The 14574-nt window shown below is 43.3% G+C and overlaps 1 pseudogene; it reads right to left on the bottom strand.

Moving 5' to 3' along the window:
- Nucleotides 1–79: 79 nt before the first annotated feature.
- Nucleotides 80–3710, bottom strand: LOC100663498 (uncharacterized; annotated as a pseudogene).
- Nucleotides 3711–14574: the final 10864 nt, after the last annotated feature.

Below are 14574 nucleotides of genomic sequence, written 5' to 3'. Positions count from 1 at the left end.
GAAATATTTACATATGCATCAGGAGGGTGTGACTTGGGTGGTACCAGGGATGAGTGGTTTCCACTTGGGAAGTCTCAGGTCAGATCTGGGTCACCATGCCATTGTCTTTGGAGTGACTCTTTATGGCCTGGAAGATCTACTCCCAGAAGTAGCTGACTTTGTTGTAGACACCTGGCTTCTGGGCCAACGTGCAGGTAGTGCCCCATCTGACAATGCCACACAACTGCCATCGTGGGGTCCGAGAGATGCTGTCCTCATATACGAAGGGGTTGCTGCTGTCACCCTAGCAGGCATCAGTGCTACCTTCTAGGTAGCCAGCACAGAATATCTTGGGCTTCATCTGATTCCCATAGAAGTCTGGGCTGTTGCAGACATTATTGCTGATTATGGGGACTCAAGCATCCTGGAGTACCCCAGCCTGTTGGCCAGGGTCATGCAGGCAAGGCTGGCCAGAGATGGGAGCATGCACAACCCCTTTCCCTCCTGGTGCCCACCGCAGGTCCTTCAGGGTCCCTCCACCCCAGGGCCCAGGAGTCATTTGAGCAGCCCCAGGTCAGAGTCTCCCTTTTGGTGCCTTCATACCAGAGAGCAGCGACTCCCCATAGAAATGCGTGTTACCCCAGCCAGTCATGGTGCACAGCTTGCCATCCACCAGGGCCTGGCCAGCAGCCGGGAGGCACACAGGCTAGATGTACTCCGTAAGGGGCAGGGGGCTGGAAATGTGGACAACGGCAGTGTCATCGCTGTTCTCCTCACTGTTGGAATCACAGAAGGGAAGACAGCCCCTATGGTAGACCACTGTCTGTATTCCCAGCTGCAGGCCATAGGGCGAGGCCTGGGCCACTGCACCAGCAAACACCCACCATCTGAACAGAACCTGGTTCTGCTCAGGGAAGCAGTGGGCAGCAGTCAACACCCCATCTCTGGACAGTAGGGACCCCCCACAGAGGTGTGCCCCATCGTAGAGAAGACTGACCTGCCATGGCCACTTTCCCAGGCTGGTGTCCTGGCATCCCACAATGCGATCTACAGGCAGTTTCCTGCAGCCACAGTCTTGGCAGATGGTAGCCAAAAAATAACCCCTGGGACAGTCACACACAGAGATGACCTCTAGCAAGCTCCAGCAATGGGAAAGCCTGCCGTCATCAACGCAGAAGTCCAGTGTACCATCTGCCCGTCTAGCTCCGAGTGGGCCAGTGCCCTCAGGAAGGCCATTTCCTCACAGCTGAGCCTGGCCACCCTGGCATTGGAGCACGAGGAGCACAGCAGCCACCATGTCCCTCCTGTGTGATCAAACAACATGAGTGGAGAGTCCCCTGGGCTGACCTGCACCAGATACACCTGCTCCTGATTCCTCTTGAGTAGAACAGTCACAATGACCCAAGATGCTGCCCGGATGCCTGTCAGGAGCAGCAGGGTCCCAGCAGTTAGAGCTGCCACCTTGGATCCTCGGATTTCGCCTGTTCTAGGAGTACGTTCCCCATTCTGAGGAAGAGGCGATATCCCCAAACTTCAAAGTGGCTCGAGGCCAAGGGAGCAGTTGCTGGCAACGTCACCAAGAGCTGATTTTTGGTTAACTGCTTGGGTTCTGGTGAGCCTTTCCATATCAAATGTTCTGTTATCAATACATGGCAAATTTGGCACAATTCCCAGAGCCTTCAAAATATTAAGTTTGCACACAGGACAGGTACAGTTTTCACTAAACCAGGGATCTATGCAGGATTTGTGGAAAACATGCTTGCAGGGGAGAATTAGGACAATATCATTCTGCTTATAGCTCTCTATGCAGATTGCGCAGTGATCAAAGTCAGGGTATGTTTCCTTATCACCTTTTTTACTGTCCTGGTTGTCAATTTGCTGATGGCCTTCTGGGCTGCATTTCCTAGACGACGCTGGTTCCTGTCACTTGCATTTGTGTACCTGATCTTCTGAATGAAGTAGAGTGTGAGCCATGCTGAAGAGATAATCACCAAAACAGTAAAGGATATTGACATGAAGACTAGGGAGCTACAGCTGAAGTTCTTTGTTGGCATACGAGCTCCAACAGCTGTTGTCATTTGTACAGAGATTTTTTTCCCAGATAACTCAAAATATCCATATCCCTCAATTCTGTAATCATGACAGCAATAAAATCTCCAGTGCCTGGATGAATCATGGTGACTGGCTCCTCTTTGGCTTTATTATTATAGATGACTACAGCAACTGCATCGTGGAAAGCAGTCCATGGTATTTTCTCTTTAAATGTACAATTTCCCCTCTGCAGCAGGGCAATACACTGATATTAGGAGGAACCAAGAACGCCGTTTGAGGATCACAGCCCAGATGATCAGGAACTCCGTGTTTGGGCAGTGAGGCCACCACCTGTCCTCCGGCCTCGGCCTTGAGTGAGTCCAGCCCGTAGCGCCCATGGTCTATGCAGAATATAAGCGGGGTTGCCATGGCCTGGGTCCTGCACCGTCAAGCTCTTGATCGCGGTGTAGTACTTCTGACTAGCGCTGCTGGCCTGAGTGGGCCACAGGCTGCAAGTCAATGGCTTGATAGCGGTGAAGGGGTGGGCGGGCGGTCCACCCGCACCCCCGCCCCCACCTCCTGCCAGCTCTTTCCACCTCCCCCCAACCCCAGCTCAGACTGAGGACAGCAAGGAATGGAGGAAAGGGAGGAGAAAGGAAGGAGATGAGCATACAATGTGGGATATTTTCTGAGATGTCTTACCATAAAGTAAATTAAAATGCAGGCCTTTCCTTTTAATTCAGGCCCAGCTGTTCACAATGGTGGGAGGGTACAATGTATTTGCAGACACCACATGCCAAGCAAGCCACTGCAGAGCCAACCAAACACCTACTGCATGGTGGTGTTTGTCTGCTTAACCTTGACCATCCTTGATACCAGCAATTACCCTGTTTACTGCTAAATGGCATCTGGGTATGCGATAGTGGAAGTGCTTGCTTATTGTCATTTGAACATTAAGAGGAGTCATGGAAGGAAAAGAAACAATTGATAAACTTGAGCCTAAGAGAGGAAGAGGAGAGATGCTGCAATATTCTCCTTTTTAATTTTTTTTGATATTGGTGTTTTTTTGGACACAGTGTTGGATGAGTAGGTGGGCAAAAAAAAAAAAAGGTGGCAAGATGGCGGACTAGGTGGACGCTACCGCGGATCCCTCTTGCAACAAAGACTCGGAAAAACAAGTGAATGGATCACATACATAACAATCTACAAACTCTGAACAACAAACACAGATTTAGAGACGGAGAACGAACAAATACGGGGAGACAGCGACTGTTTTCAGAACCAGGAGCTAGCGCACTAGGCAGGTGACCTTCAGAGCCCGAGTTGGGGCAGAGCCCAGGGGGGCAGAAGGCACAGACAAGGGGCCCAGCCCTAGCCCCCGAACTCATCCCGGGAGCGAGCCCAGCCGGTTGGCGCTGGCGGCATGGCGGCACAGCCGGTGGGAGAAGTCCCCGGGAGGCAGTGACTGCTCTTGGCGCAGGGAGAGCAGCGTTCCAGCCGGGGAGCCATCCTGCCGGGAGTTTGACGGGAAGCGGATGGGGCACAAGCGCGAGGACCACCTACATTTCCCTGAATTGACCCTGGGGGGGTCCAGTCGTTTGCGCGGGAGGTGCCCACCCAGTCCGCGCGAGCAGCGTGGCGTGCCAGAGGGAGAAGTCCCCGGGAGGAAGTGACTGGTCTTGGAGCGGGGAGAGCGGCATCCCAGGCAGGACGCGCAGTCACACCTGGTTCACCGGGAGCGGCGCGCGACGCTGCTGGAGGGACGGGGAGCCCCCGGGAGGCAGCGACGGATTTTGGAGATGGGAGTGCACCGTCCCAGTAGGGGAGCCTTAACCTTGGGGGTGGGGCTGACAGCGGAGGATCTGACCGTGAGGCCAGCGGGCCAGCCCCCCCGGGGGGCAATCTCCACACACCCAGTACATACAGGCGACGCGCCCCGCGGAAATCTCAGATATAAGAGTCATTCCAAGTAACACAAACAACTCTGGCTATATTCTGAGGTGCTACACTCCTAGCTCTCTGATCCCTCCCCCACCCTCCCCAGGCGGCTCCATTAACATCTGAAAAGCCTGAGCCAGAGGGAGAACTCTGATAGGGATCTGACTGCATTTTTTTTTTAGCGGATTTTCTGGAAAAACTAGTTTCCCAGTGATGGCTCAGAGACAGCAGTCCATATCAAACCACATAAAGAAGCAGACCATGACAGCTTCTCCAACCCCCCAAACAAAAGAATCAAAATCTTTCCCAAATGAAGATACAATCCTGGAATTATCAGATACAGAATATAAAAAACTAATGTACAAAATGCTTAAAGACGCCACAAATGAAATTAGGCTAACTGCAGAAAAAGCCAAGGAACACACTGATAAAACTGTTGAAGAACTCAAAAAGATTATTCAAGAACATAGTGGAAAAATTAATAAGTTGCAAGAATCCATAGAGAGACAGCATGTAGAAATCCAAAAGATTAACAATAAAATTACAGAATTAGACAACTCACTAGGAACTCAGAGGAGCAGACTCGAGCAATTAGAATGCAGACTGGGACATCTGGAGGACCAGGGAATCGACACCAACATAGCTGAAAAAAAATCAGATAAAAGAATTTAAAAAAATGAAGAAACCCTAAGAATTATGTGGGACTCTATCAAGAAGGATAACCTGCGGGTGCTTGGAGTCCCAGAACAGGGAGGGGGGACAGAAAACACAGAGAAAATAGTTGAAGAACTCCTGACACAAAACTTCCCTGACATCATGAAAGACGAAAGGATATCTATCCAAGATGCTCATCGAACCCCATTTAAGATTGATCCAAAAAGAAAAACACCAAGACATATTATCATCAAACTTGCCAAAACCAAAGATAAACAGAAAATTTTAAAAGCAGCCAGGGAGAAAAGAAAGGTTTCCTTCAAGGGAGAATCAATAAGAATAAGTTCAGACTACTCAGCAGAAACCATGCAGGCAAGAAGGGAATGGGACGACGTATACAGAGCACTGAAGGAGAAAAACTGCCAACCAAGGATCATATATCCAGCAAGACTCTCTTTGAAATATGAAGGCGAAATTAAGATATTTACAGATAAACACAAGTTTAGAGAATTTGCAAAAACCAAACCAAGGCTACAAGAAATGCTAAAGGAGATTGTTTGGTCAGATGACCAATAATATCAGGTACCAGCACAATACAAGGTCACAAAACAGAACATCCTGATGTCAACTAAAATAGGGAAAGCACAAAAACAAACAAACTGAGATTAATTCTAAAAAATAAATAAATAAACAAAATAATACACATAACAGGGAATCATGGAAATCAATAGATAAAAGATCACAATAATCAAAAAGAGGGAATAAATATAGGAGGCATTGAACTGCCAGATGGAGAGTGATACAAGGCGATATAGAACAATACAAGTTAGGTTTTTACTTAGAAAACTAGGGGTAAATAATAAGGTAACCACAAAAAGGAATATCAACTCCATAACTCAAGAAAAAAGCCAAGAAAAATGTAACGACTCAACTAACAGAAAGTTAAACATTATGAAAATGAGGATCTCACAATCTAAGAAAAACGTCTCAGCACAAAAAACTATGTGGAAAAATGAAATGGCCAACAACCCACATGAAAAGGCATCAAAATGACAGCACTAAAAACTTATTTGTCTATAATTACGCTGAATGTAAATGGACTAAATGCATCAATAAAGAGACAGAGAGTCACGGACTGGATAAAGAAACACGATCCATCTATATGCTGCCTACAAGAGACACACCTTAGACTTAGAGACACAAACAAACTAAAACTCAAAGGATGGAAAAAAATATATCAAGCAAACAATAAGCAAAAAAGAAGAGGTGTAGCAATATTAATTTCTGACAAAATAGACTTTAGACTTAAATCCACCACAAAGGATAAAGAAGGACACTATATAATGATAAAAGGGACAATTGATCAGGAAGACATAACCATATTAAATATTTATGCACCCAATGACAGGGCTGCAAGATACATAAATCAAATTTTAACAGAACTGACAAGTGAGATAGACACCTCCACATTTATAGTAGGAGACTTCAACGCACCACTTTCGGAGAAGGACAGGACATCCAGTAAGAAGCTCAATAGAGACACGGAAGACCTACTTAAAACAATCAACTTGACCTCATGGACTTATACAGAACTCTCCACCCAACTGCTGCAAAATATACTTTTTTTTCTAGTGCACATGGAACATTCTCTAGAATAGACCACATATTAGGCCATAAAACAAATCTTTGCAGAGTCCAAAACATCGAAATATTACAAAGCATCTTCTCAGACCACAAGGCAATTAAACTAGAAATCAATAACAGAAAAACTAGGGAAAAGAAATCAAATACTTGGAAACTGAACAATACCCTCCTGAAAAAAGACTGGGTCATAGAAGACATCAAGGAGGGAATAAGGAAATTCTTAGAAAGCAACAAGAATGAAAATACTTCCTATCAAAACCTCTGGGATACAGCAAGAGCAGTGCTCAGAGGCCAATTTATATCAATAAATGCACACATACAAAAAGAAGAAAGAGCCAAAAGCAGAGAACTGTCCCGACAACTTGAACAAATAGAAAGTGAGCAACAAAAGAACCCATCAGGCACCAGAAGAAAACAATTAATAAAAATTAGAGCTGAACTAAATGAATTAGAGAACAGAAAAACAATTGAAAGAATTAACAAAGCCAAAAGCTGGTTCTTTGAAAAAATTAACAAAATTGATAAACCATTAGCTAGACTGACTAAAGAAAAACAGGAAAGGAAACAAATAACCCGAATAAGAAACGAGAAGGACCACATCACAACAGAGCCAAATGAAATTAAAAGAATCATTTCAGATTACTACGAAAAATTGTACTCTAAAAAACTTGAAAACCTAGAAGAAATGGATAAATTCTTGGAAAAACACTACCTACCTAAACTAACACATTCAGAAGTAGAACAACTAAATAGACGCATAACAAAAAAAGAGATTGAAACGGTAATCAAAAAACTTCCAACAAAAAAAAGCCCTGGCCCAGACGGCTTCACTGCAGAGTTCTACCAAACCTTCAGAGAACAATTAACACCACTACTACTGAAGGTATTTCAAAGCATAGAAAAAGACGGAATACTACCCAACTCATTCTATGAAGCTACCATCTCCCTGATACCAAAACCAGGTAAAGACGTTACAAAAAAAGAAAATTATAGACCTATATCCCTCATGAACATAGATGCAAAAATCCTCAACAAAATTCTAGCCAATAGAATCCAACAACACATCAAAAAAATAATTCACCATGATCAAGTGGGATTTATACCAGGTATGCAAGGCTGGTTTAATATCAGAAAAACCATTAATGTAATCCATCACATAAACAAAACAAAAGATAAAACCCACATGATCTTATCAATTGATGCAGAAAAGGCATTTGACAAAGTTCAACACCCATTTATGATAAAAACTCTTACCAAAATAGGAATTGAAGGAAAATTCCTCAACATAATAAAGGGCATCTATGCAAAGCCAACAGCCAATATCACTCTAAATGGAGAGAACCTGAAAGCATTTCCCTTGAGAACGGGAACCAGACAAGGATGCCCTTTATCACCGCTCTTATTCAACATCGTACTTGAAGTCCTAGCCAGGGCAATTAGGCTAGACAAAGAAATAAAGGGTATCCGGATTGGCAAGGAGGAAGTAAAGTTATCACTATTTGCAGATGACATGATCTTATACACAGAAAACCCTAAGGAATCCTCCAGAAAACTACTGAAACTAATAGAAGAGTTTGGCAGAGTCTCAGGTTATAAAATAAACATACAAAAATCACTTGGATTCCTCTACATCAACAAAAAGAACACCGAAGAGGAAATAACCAAATCACTACCATTCACAGTAGCCCCCAAGAATATAAAATACTTAGGAATAAATCTTACCAAGGATGTAAAAGACCTATACAAAGAAAACTACAAAGCTCTACTACAAGAAATTCAAAAGGACATACTTAAGTGGAAGAACATACCTTGCTCTCGGATAGGAAGACTTAACATAGTAAAAATGTCTATTCTACCAAAAGCCATCTATACATATAACGCACTCCCGATCCAAATTCCAATGTCATATTTTAAGGGGATAGAGAAACAAATCACCAATTTCATATGGAAGGGAAAGAAGCCCCGGATAAGCAAAGCATTACTGAAAAAGAAGAAGAAAGTGGGAGACCTCACTCTACCTGATTTCAGAACCTATTATACAGCTACAGTAGTCAAAAGAGCCTGGTACTGGTACAACAACAGGCACATAGACCAATGGAACAGAATTGAGAACCCAGATATAAATCCATCCACGTATGAGCAGCTGATATTTGACAAAGGACCAGTGTCAGTAAATTGGGGAAAAGATAGTCTTTTTAACAAATGGTGCTGGCGTACCTGGATATCCATTTGCAAAAGAATGAAACAGGACCTATACCTCACACCATGCACAAAAACTAACTCCAAGTGGATCAAAGACCTAAACATAAAGACTAAAACGATAAAGATCATGGAAGAAAAAATAGGGACAACCCTAGGAGCCCTAATACAGGGCATAAACAGAATACAAAACATTACCAAAAATGATGAAGAGAAACCAAGTAACTGGGAGCTCCTAAAAATCAAACACCTATGCTCATCTAAAGACTTCACCAAAAGAGTAAAAAGACCACCTACAGACTGGGAAAGAATATTCAGCTATGACATCTCAGACCAGCGCCTGATCTCTAAAATCTACATGATTCTGTCAAAACTCAACCACAAAGAGACAAACAACCCAATCAAGAAGTGGGCAAAGGATATGAACACACATTTCACTAAAGAAGATATTCAGGCAGCCAACAGATACATGAGAAAATGCTCCCGATCATTAGCCATTAGAGAAATGCAAATTAAAACTACCATGAGATTCCATCTCACACCAACTAGACTGGCATTAATCCAAAAAACACAAAATAATAAATGTTGGAGAGGCTGTGGAGAGATTGGAACTCTCATACACTGCTGGTGGGAATGTAAAATGGTACAACCACTTTGGAAATCCATCTGGCGTTATCTTAAACAGTTAGAAATAGAACTACCATACAACCCAGAAATCCCACTCCTCGGAATATACTCCAGAGATACAAGAGCCTTCACACAAACAGATATATGCACACCCATGTTTATTGCAGCTCTGTTTACAATAGCAAAATGTTGGAAGCAACCAAGGTGTCCGTCAACGGATGAATGGGTAAATAAATTGTGGTATATTCACACAATGAAATACTACGCATCGATAAAGAACAGTGACGAATGTGTGAAACATTTCATAACATGGAGGAATCTGGAAGGCATTATGCTGAGCGAAATGAGTCAGAGGCAAAAGGACAAATATTGTATAAGACCACTATTATAAGATCTTGAGAAATAGAAAAAACTGAGAAGAACACATACTTTTGTGGTTACGAGGGGGGGAGGAAGGGAGGGACGGAGAGGGTTTTTTATTGATCAGTCGGTAATAAGAACTGCTTTGCGTGAGGGGAAAGACAACACTCAATACAAGGAAGGTCAGCCCAATTGGACTGGACTAAAAACAAAGAGGTTTCCAGGATAAAATGAATGCTTCAAAGGTCAGCGGACCAGGGGCTGGGGTCTGGGGAACATGGTTTGAGGGGACTTCTAAGTCAATTGGCAAAATAATTCCATTATGAAAACATTCTGCATCCCACTTTGAAATGTGGCGTCTGGGGTCCTAAATGCTAACAAGCGGCCATCTAAGATGCATCAATTGGTCTCAACCCACCTGGAGCAAAGGAAAAGGAAGAACACCAAGGTCACACGACAACTAAGAACCCAAGAGACAGAAAGGGCCACATGAACCAGAGACCTACATCATCCTGAGACCAGAAGAACTAGTTGGTGCCCGGCCACAATCGATGACTGCCCTGTCAGGGAGCACAACAAAGAACCCCTGAGGGAGCAGGAGATCAGTGGGATACAGACCCCAAATTCTCATAAAAAGACCATACCTAATGGTCTGACCACGACTAGAAGAATCCCGGTGGCCATGCTCCCCAGACCTTCTGTTGGCACAGGACAGGAACCATCACCGAAGACAACTCATCAGACATGAAAGGGACTGGTCAGCGGGGGGGAGAGAGATGCTGATGAAGAGAGAGCTAATTAAATCAGGTGGATACTGGAGAGTGTGTTGGCAACTCTTGACTGGAGGGGGGATGGGAAGACAGAGAGAGAGGGAAGACGGCAAAATTGGCACGAAACGAGAGACTGAAAGGGCTGACTCAATAGGGGGAGAGCAAGTGGGAGAAGGGAGTAAGATACATGTAAACTTACATGTGACAGACTGATTGGAATTGTAAATGTTCACTTGAAGCTTAATAAAAGTCAATTTAAAAAAGTGGTAAATATTGTGATAGCAGTACTGAGGGTGGTACTAAGCATACCTGGGACCTGTTAATAGTGACAGATTCCTTTGACCTGGATGGATTTCAGAAGATCAAAACATAGAATGACTTTTTCTGGTCTCTCTGAAGCAGCTAGATGAGTGTTGATAGATATTTCAGTATTGTGGAGGGTCTGGAAATAGAAGATAAACTGTAATCATGTATGATGTCAGAATACTGGGTCAGAACTCCATAGAAGTGGGAAAAAAGTGTATCAGTATGTATATTCTTTTATATTGGGAAAATAAACTGTATGTGTGATGTGGGTTCATCTAGGTCTGTGAGCAGAAGCACAATTTGGTAGCCTTTCGGGCCTTAGGTGTGACTCCTAAATTATGCTTGTCTGTTTTTTCCCACAAGCCAGTCAGGTGGGAAACCTGGAAGAAGGCATGGAATTGAAGCAGGCAGCCATGAGAGTGTTATTAAGGGTATCTCATAATGGCTGTTTTTCAGAAAAGTCTACTCTGGCTACATTTTTGTTACAACCTTTCCAGTGCTTCACCCAGATTGGTTGATTCCCCAGGTTTCTTCTCTTCTCCTAGCAGGAGGCCAAAGAGCAGATGCACTAACTCTGAATTTACCTGAAATACATCCTACCTCGGGTGGCAGTAGCGAGCCATCGCCATTTTTTTAGGGTTATGCACAATATTTTTAGAGCCGTGTGCAAAAACTTATTTATAAAATTATGAGGACTGCGCACACATCACAAGACTGAAGATCCTCCCCTCATATGTATATTAAAATTACTCCCTATAAAAAGAGTGAATCTACCCTGGTTAAGCTGAGCAGGCAGCCTTAGGTCCTGAGACCCTGCCTGGCTCCCAGTTTGCAAACTGTGAATAAACTTTTCTGTTCTTCCAACCCTGCCTCTGGTTGACTTCAGTTCACCAGTCTGCTTGTCAAGAACCTATTAGTTGACCACTTCATTTTGGTACCCCAAGTGAGACACAGTGGACACTAGGGCTCCGGCTAAGTTAGGTCCTGAAACCTCCTCTGAAGGACTTTCTGGGCGGCATCAACCCTGACCAGACAACCCGCAAGTCCCTCGTTGGAGCACAGAAACATTCTGACAGCGCAGTGAAATACGTACCTATTTTAAGTTTTATTTTGGAATAGCTACTAGGTGGTGGATTGTGTCCTCGGTAACGGGTATAGGCCTTGTGGTGATCTCGCTGTGTCCTGGGCTGAGTCCCCACCTGCATGAGAGCACAGCCCTTGATCCCCGCATCCAGAAGACACCTGGGGAGCCTGTCACTGTCCAGGGGCCAAGTCCCAACCTGCATGAGGGCACAGGTCTCCATCTGGTCTTTTGTCTCGATCCCTGCATGTTTTTTCTGTTTGTTTTGGTCGGGATCTGGTTAAGAAATATTGTCTTTGTGCCTTGGGCCCTGTTGTTTGTCTCGTGTGTTAGTTAGGAAGATTCAACTGGCTCAAACCCAGGACCCTCCCTGTGCAGGATATTTTTATCTCTCTTCTAAGGTGTGTACTGAAGAGTCTTTTTAACTTTAGATACTGAGTCTTGCAGTCTTAGTTGGAACAAAATACACTTCTTACAAATATTGGTTCTGGAAGGTGTGGTACTTGAATTGCACTGCCAGAGATTATTTATCAGGGTAACCAAGTTCCGTGCCTCCGTATAGCCAGGGCCTCTCCAATAGATCCTTCTTCTGGCCAGCTAATTAGAAGGAGTGAAGATCTATAAACAAGATAGGTGCCGGTTAGTCCACCCCTAAATTATCTCCCTTAGAGTGCATCTTGACTCACTGCGTATGACTTTGAATTGTGCTGTTCCTGAAGAATATTGAATAGACCCCGGACTGCGAAAAGAACGAACAAATCTGTCTTGGAAGAAGTACAACAAGAATGCTCCTTAGGAGTGAGGTATATATAAGCTTATATGTGACAGACTGACTTGATTTGTAAACGTTCACTTAAAGCTCAATAAAAATTATTATAAAAAAAAAAAGAATGCTCCTTAGGAGCAAGAATGGCAAGACATGTTATCAGGAGGAATCAGTCCCTGAAGAAGGACATCATGCTTGGTAAAATAGAGGGTCAGCAGAAAAGAGGAAAACCCTCAATGAGGTAGATTGACACAGTGGCAGCAACAATGGGCTAAAGCATAACAACGATTGTGAGGATGGTGCAGGACCAGGCAGTGTTGAGTTCTGTTGTGCATAGGGTCTCTATGAGTTGGAACTGACTCAGCAGCACCTAACAACAAGAACAACAAATACCTTTAAAATACATTTTGGAAGACGATTATTTATACTCTATGTTAAATCTTTTGTAACACTAAGGAAATATTTGAGAAACAGCATTCATGGTTATTACATTTCTAAGTTCAATTTTTTTTATATCTTAAGCTTTCCTAAATTTGGATGTATCTGTGTAATGGTGTGCACAAGAATGGAAAGGGGATATTAGCAAAAGGATTGGTGAAGAGATAGCTAAAAGGGGAAGAAGGCAAGATCATATCTGGAGGCAGAGCTCTTCATTGTAAGTCTTTGGGGAAAAAGGAAGAACATAGCTCATAAAGCACATGATGAAGGTGACCAATCTCTAAGTTATGACATAGAAAGAAAAGAAATGATGCTGTTAAACCCTTCTCCTTGCGTACTAGTGAGAGTGAGATTATAAACTATGTCTATTTAGTGAGTCAGATTTGTCAGTCACTTTATTCTTGTAGGTGTAAGCAAAACAAGCTTACTATAATACACAGTTAACATCTCCCTTCTAGTACCACAGACAGTCATTGCTGATGGAGTCTCATAGTAGCAATACTTGTCTTTAAAGAGCTCAAACTACTTCATGGACACTTTGTCTGTTCTTTAGATCTCTTATCCTCTCGGATGAACTCACACTGCACCGGTACTGTGCTTAGCACACATGGGAGTTCAACCAGAGTTGACTAATAGACTCAGTGTGTCAGGCTGCTGTTGCTCTGCCTGATGCTAGATTCATAGCCAATAAGAAATGCTTGTTGGTATTCTGTTGGAATCCTGCTAACCATCTCTTCTTAGCCACTCTGCATTTGTTCATACCATCTGCCAAGGTCTGTGCTATACCACACAGTTGGAAAGGCTGAAGTCAGCTCCTCATCTTTCAAGAGCAGTTACCATGTGATATGCCTTCCCATTCTCATCTCCTCCCTTCCTGCTCTCACTGCCTTCTCTTGAAGGCAATGAGAATGTCTATTTCACAGGAGGCAATCTGGAGGCCCATAGACCATTTGCTGCATCTCCTGGTCATTCAATAACTGTCAAAAGAAAAATTAGGGGTTCCTCTGTCCTCCTCATGTATCCTGACTGTTGGATCACTTTGCTTTTTTATGGACAACCGAGATCAGTAAAGGGAACAAAGTGTTTCCTTTAAAGAGGCTGAGGAAGCATGCAATTCTGAATGAACAAAGGGCTTGGATTCAGAAGATTAAATAATTGGATTGTGGCTCCAGCACTTACTAACTGGTTGGCCTTGTGCTTTAGTTTCCAAATCCTCCAATTGGGAACAATAAATCCCAACTCCTGGCCGGGGTGGCGGGGGTGGGGTGTTGCAAGAGCAAGGAATAGTAGAAGTGCCTTGTAGATTGCAAAGATTGATAAATTATTATTTGGAGGTTTCACTTTGTGGATGCATGTTCATAAGTGTTGAGAAAATTTAGGATTTTCCAATTTTATGGTAATGTAGGGTGACTGAAAAGTTGAACACATTTTAGATTTGACTTTGGAGCAGGGAAGGAAAACGGAAAAAATTTCTTTCACTCTATGTCTTCTAGGTGATTGCATTTGGGAATACCATAAAACAAGCTGAGATTATAGAAAAATACTAGTTTAACTAGCAGCTCTTTTTGATCTTGCTGCATTTTTTCTGGTGAAACCTAGAAAATTCATAGATTTGAATTTAAAATATTCTCTCTAAATTCATATCTTTTGTAGAGTACATGTTAAACTGTAGAATGGAAAAAATGTCCTCCAGAACATGAAATAAGGCTTGGTTTCTTAGATACCTACTATTCTACTTAGCTAGTTTATTTTGAAAAGTCCATAGGGAGTAAATCTTTAGG

The sequence above is a fragment of the Loxodonta africana genome, chromosome 3 (genome assembly GCF_030014295.1).
Source record: "Loxodonta africana isolate mLoxAfr1 chromosome 3, mLoxAfr1.hap2, whole genome shotgun sequence".
NCBI classification, from domain to species: Eukaryota; Metazoa; Chordata; class Mammalia; order Proboscidea; family Elephantidae; genus Loxodonta; species Loxodonta africana.
This window is presented reverse-complemented; position numbering and strand designations above follow the sequence as displayed.